This window comes from Paramacrobiotus metropolitanus, unplaced genomic scaffold (assembly GCF_019649055.1).
Source record: "Paramacrobiotus metropolitanus isolate TYO unplaced genomic scaffold, Prichtersi_v1.0 Parri_scaffold0000208, whole genome shotgun sequence".
In the NCBI taxonomy this organism is placed as follows: domain Eukaryota; kingdom Metazoa; phylum Tardigrada; class Eutardigrada; order Parachela; family Macrobiotidae; genus Paramacrobiotus; species Paramacrobiotus metropolitanus.
The window spans coordinates 42,758-49,139 of record NW_026570428.1 but is presented as its reverse complement, the minus strand read 5'-3'; positions in this window follow the sequence as shown (position 1 = coordinate 49,139).

Here is a 6,382-nt window from a genome sequence, read left to right as displayed (position 1 = left end):
ATAATGCGCAATATTATCCAATACTAGCAAATACCAACCAATATATACTAACCATTATTAGTCGATAGTGACCGTACTAACCACTGCTAGCTACTGTAATACAAGCCCAGCGCGGATGAATAATGTCTTAGGATTTCGAGCATGTAAAAGGTTAACTGTATATGTATTAAATAATGGCGCGATGTCTATTACATTAAGGAGGCACGAACAAAATAAACAGGCGTGAGCAGTACCTGTTATTTTGCTAATTCGCAATTCGCTAATTTCAATGGCAAAACATATAGTAACAATCTGGGGATTTACAGTTAGCTAATGGCCACCATGGTAACAAGCTTTTAAGTGACCACTGGACTGTGGGTAGTGGGCTTTTCAGAAAACTGATGATGCAGGAACACTCTCGACACCGAGAGGATTCTGTATCACTTTAGAGCGGGTAGATTGGATGTGTGGAACGGGAGAAAATTGGTTACAACGGCAAAGTGTCGAGGACCCTGGTTACGTAGTTAGTATTCATATAACCAGTTTACGGGATCTACATCCGTACACAAACTTTTGCGGCGCACGTTTGTTACGCAATGCACGCTTCGCAACGGTTGATTGCATTGATCCCAGCCGCCAAGAAAACTACGAAAACTAAGAAAGAGAAAATCTAAGAAAACTTCAGAAACCATAAGGAAGCCTAAGAAACCTAAGAAAACAAAGAAATCCAAGAAATCTAAGAAACCTAAGAAACCTAAGAAACCTAACAAACCTAAGAAAACCTAAGAAACCTAAGAAACCTAAGATATCTAAGAAATATCGTATATGAAAGAATACGAGGTATACCGATCACGCTGGTGGGATTGACTGCGATCAATTTTTGCTTGTGTTTCTTAAATTTTCAATACTTTGTAACGTGCCGATGCCGAAGGCCGCGGTCTGTCTCGGTTTTTCCGAACGGTCCGCAAACAGACAATGTATTTACCATGTATGTCTATGGGGGCCCATGGCAACAATTTGTTTTTTGGGGCTACTCCTTCCCTTTTGGGGCGTATCGATTTCGCAATAGCGTAAGAACATTCACGCCGTTGAGACGAATTTAACGCACTTGGCCGCGTCGAAATCGGTTCAGCCGTTTGCCCAAACATTGGCTACATTATCAATCGTGTATACGTGGTTACGGATGTAGATAACCAGTTTACGGAGGACTACATCCGTAACCAATTTATCGGCGTCGGCTTTGGTGATTAATTAATTTTGTTTTTGTTCGCATCGAGGCCGCTGGCCGAGGCGTATCGTGTCATTTACGCACATGGGAACAACTTGTCCATGTATGTCTATGGAGGCCCATGGTAACAACTTTCCTTTCCGGTCCCCTTTTTTTCCCTCGAGGCGCATCGTCTCGGTAATAGTCTAACATCCACCGCGTCGTTGCAGCGGTTCTGGCGCACTTGACCGCGTTGAAATCGGCCTACCCGTTCTCCCAAACATAGGTTTTTTAACCTTACTCTGTCACGGTTGTTACGGATGTAGTTAATTACCAAATACCAGTTGCCAGTATCAGGTGTTAATCACCAAAACTAACCAATACATAGCAATACTAACCCCTACCCGTAATATCAAATACTGCTCAATAATTATCTATATTAGCCTATACTCACGTATACTGACCAACATATGCAATATTAGCCAATATTTATCAATACTCACCTGTGAAAGCATATCTCTGTAGATATGTGCATTGGCTGTTGCCTATTAACATACTCATTAATACTAACCAATATTTAGCAATACTTACCAGTTACCAATACTTCCCAATAACTACCAAGATTAGTATCCCCAACCCCAAGACTGGGAATTTTTTATTTCAGCTCGCGTGAGAGTATCGAAAACTAAAACCTTGTACTAACAGACGTGCACCGTGCTTCGTTATCGTGCCCTGGATCATCCATAATAAAACAGGGAAAAAAACTTAATTAGTTAATTCACAACTTAATTCAAGAAACCATTAAATATTTTTTTGTAAGGGCATTTGCTTTACAGTTTACACTACGTTACGGAAAGATATTACCTCGTGATGGCACAGTTAGTGCCCACCATACACAGGCTGAATAAAGCTTCTAGCACAGTATTAATACTTTGTAATACACATTATCTGCAGTGAACATTGAACAATATAAAAAGCTTCCAGTAAAAACAACTAAACTGTTCTATCGCTATTGAAAATTTTAACAAGCAGTTAATATTTTATAACATTTTCTAACAGTGTCTTCTTGCCTGCGTCCATCTTCAGATCTGCAGCGCCACGTACCGGTTACACCAAAGCGCTAAACCAGGAAATACGGCCCAGAACCGATACTACATTTTGAAAACCAGTAGTCGAAAACCCGGTCGGACAGTACTTCTACCTTTAATTTCTTTCAAACCAGCCTCCGTTTCAATCGGCGAAAATGAAATAAAAACTGATAAAAGAACTCCCTGCTCAAAAAATGCCATTTTATTCTGCAAATAGTCCGAATATTTGCAGACTAAAACGCCTTTTGTCTAAAAAAAATAACTTTTGTCCCAGATGATCTTGCTACCATGCTACCTCATTAAGCCAATTAAAAAAAACACTTATACCAAGAAAAAAACTTGTAGTAATAAAACATACAGTAACACGTCCACTGCGACAAATAAGCGAAATACAGTGCAAGCACTTCTTTGTTTGTCTAGTAAAGCAAAAATACAGAAGAAAAGCTATAAAAGGTCATCCGGCTTTCTTAAGGTAATGTCGATACTTTGAGTCTGGTTGACGATTTAACTGCAGGTCGCCGCAAGCGCACGACGAACCGTAAAAAATTCCCTTTGATTCTCCAGTCTAGCTGCAGTAATTCTTGCAGCAGTAACGTTTTGAAGAACCACTTCAGCATCTTGGCTGATATTACAAACACGCTTTTCTGGCCATGGTAATTTTAATTTTAAACGAAATGGCTAAGTGGAAATTATCTCCCTTATTAGGTTGGACTTCGTACGACCACTTATCTACGGCGAGAAACGATATTGCGAAGTATTACGAATTCTTTTTCAATTGAAATAATACCTGACTGCTTCACATTATAGCTGTCATGTAACCTCTAACACAACAGTTAAAGCGTAATCGCTCTGACAACCACTAGATATTCCCAAATCCCCACCGTCGAGTTAGGACCTCAACATGAGCAGCCGTTACTTAAATCAAATTATTCATGCTAGTTTCTTTTTGCGAGCTACGTGCTTGTACGTTTTGAGGAGACGTCAGCGTTTCCACCTGTATTATGTAAGTGCCTTCAAGAACCACTCTCAAAACTATTCGTTTCGGGTGTAGTTGCCGTTCTGGATTTACTTGCCCAGCACAGACACAGACAAACAAGCATGCACTTTGTACGCAAATCAAGCGGCCTGCGCTGAAAGTCTGAATCTGATTCTGAATGCTAAAAGTCTGAGTCTGAATACTGAAAGTCTGATTCTGATTCTGAATGCTAAAAGTCTGAATCTGAATACTGAAACTTTGATTCTGCATACTGAAATTCTGAATGAGCTTTACTTCACCTTCTAAATTTTTTAAGACGTTCTGCCATCACAGTAATATTAAGCACAATACTGGCAGTTGACACATCAAACGTTTCGAAGAAAACTTTTCAGCAACGTTTGTGGCAATAAAGAGCATGTCGGTTGAAGCATTTCGAAAATATGACTGTGAAAAGACAGAAAACGTAGCACAAACTATTTCATTTTTCGGTTTTTTGAATTCTTCACCGAACCTTTTAATTTTTTGTTTTCGTCGATAGTTTACATAATGGCTTATGCAACAAAAAATATATCATTAAATTATTTTTATTTGCATAAATGCACAAATTTTTTACATTACTTCAAATGACAGAGAGGTAATTATAGAAAATTATTTTTGGAATACCCGTTGTATGTACCTAATTGGAATTTTTGAAGGCGAGTAATTTTCTCTAATAATACAGCCCTACTCAGCCAAGTTGGGGCACTTTTGTTGAATAATTATAAAATAATTGTATACACTGTTTCGTTTTTGAACTTGCAGTCACCTAGAGTGACTTTTTACTGTGAATTTAGGAGTTTTAAAACCGGTACCCTTTGGTCTGCCAGTAGGGAGCCGAGCACTGGTTAAGGGAGTGCGATAGTGGTCATTTTTAGGATGCTTATACCGGCCCCTCTGAAGGATACACCCACAAATATTTTTACGTGGGCTTTTCTGGAAACTCTTAAGCAAACCGAAGCCTGTCCGTTGTGCGTCAGCAAAAAAATCTAGCGCGATCAGTGCTCGGGCTGATCGCGAAACAGTGTGAACTTCTCATAGGCTTGTATGGTAAGACATACCTGACGATTGACGAAGAATGCGGTCCCCTAGCGCTCAGACCAGAAAAACTGCAAGTTGATATCATCCATGAATAAAAAATGGACCACTTGAAACGATTTTGAGGTTTGAACAGGCACAAACTGTCCAGCCAGAGAAATGCAGTGGCCGGATGAATAGAATAAAAAATCAGCAAAGCGGTTGCAAAAAAATTGTATGCTTGCTCTTACAGTGTCTTGAAATGGAGTGTTTTAGGCATATTGTACGAGTGGAAGACTTTTTATTTACTCTCAAGCCTTGGCAAGTACGATTTCGTCGAAAATAATCACCCGTCGCATGCCGTGGCTGCACCGGAAGCGTGCGAGGGAGGTCACCCCCCGATTCAAAGGTGCTTGCAGTCACTCTGCAAAGGTCACCCAGGCTTGGCCGAAATAGGCTGATGTACAGATATGGTATCTTTCGCAAGAGCATTGGATGACCAACATCTCAGAGCTATTGCTTTTGGGCAACATTTGTAAACATTTGTTACTAGAATTTGTAAACAAATTTCAAACAGGACTACTGCTACCACGCTGAGTGGGTCGAGCCGCTTTTTTCCGCTGGTCTACCCTAATTTTGACCTCACGATTATTTGGAAAGCGGTCTCAGCGTAGAATCTCCAAATGAAAAAGATATCGGACTAAGAAAAAATTAAATAAGGATGTATTTTATCACGACTGACCTGTGCTAATTTTTTGAAGAAACTTGGCTGAGCAGGGCTGTAATTTTCTTTTCGATACTGGCAGTTTTATTTACTATTTTCGGGAATAATTCTTTGTTTCCAAAAAAACCAACTGCTAAGAAGCAGCTAGTGCTGAATTATCAGGTTTAAACTTGAAGCTGTCTCTGCAGTCTGCAGTATACACTATACAGCTTCGAACAGCGGCACCATCCTGTTCGATATGATTGACAGTGTACGTTATCGTTATCGTTAGCGCGGGTTGGTTTATGGGTGATTTGCAGGTCTCATTATTAATTTATCTTCCTCCTTACAATTATTTCTTCCGGTATTTAAGATTTGTTGTTATTTCCGACTTTTGTAAGTACTGCTTTTTAGTTATTGTTTGAAGTAGAAATGGACTGATAGGAAGTCGTTATTCTTACTCGGCACTTGTAGCAGCAAAAATTTTGTTTGATAGTCAGCTTTTTAACAGTCTGCTTCAATATTTCTGATTTCGCCTCCTTCTACAATCCCTGCATCGCGGCTGATCAACCGAACGAACTCAAAACATTCCCACATAATAACACAGAGGTCGTTGCCGACTGTGTCGCACATTTGTAAGACCATAAATTCCAAAACAATTCCATAATAGCATAGAGAATAATGCCGACATTCGTAAGATAACAAAATCCAACACAATCCCCCGTACATTCGGCATTAGCCAGGTCTGGCATAGACCAGCTTGGAAGAAACATAGCAAGAAGAACGTCTGCATTAAATATTATTGTGCTGCATGAAGATCTGCAGCACAAATACTCGTATGTACAGAGTACTTCTACAGATTTGCTGCCGCCGTTTTTATTGTTTCTTATGTTCTTCGCTACTAGATAGTCTGAATTTCACTTTTGTAATAGTAGAATCCATGTACGCTGTAAACTCGCTCGCATGCTTGAGTTAATAATACTGTAATGGTTTTTATTACAGAGACTTTGGTCATCACCGGCCAGGTGCCGAGCCTTCTTATTCACAATTTCACATTCAGAATTTCAGTATTCAGATCCAGAATTCCAGTAATCAGAATCAGAGTTTCAGTATTCAGACTCAGACTTTAAGCATTCAGAATCAGACTTTCAGTATTCAGACTCAGACTTTTAGCATTCAGAATCAGAATCAGATTCAGACTTTCAGCGCAGGCCAAATCAAGCACTTGTTACTCTCGGATAACTGGGCGGAAGTTGGGGCTTCTTCGATGGCCACCGCGGCCCTTAGGCGGACAAAAGTATGTAAAGCTGGAACTCCAGCGCATCCGTTGGTATTTGCTCGGAAAAGATATACGTATTTGGACGAAGTCGTGGTTA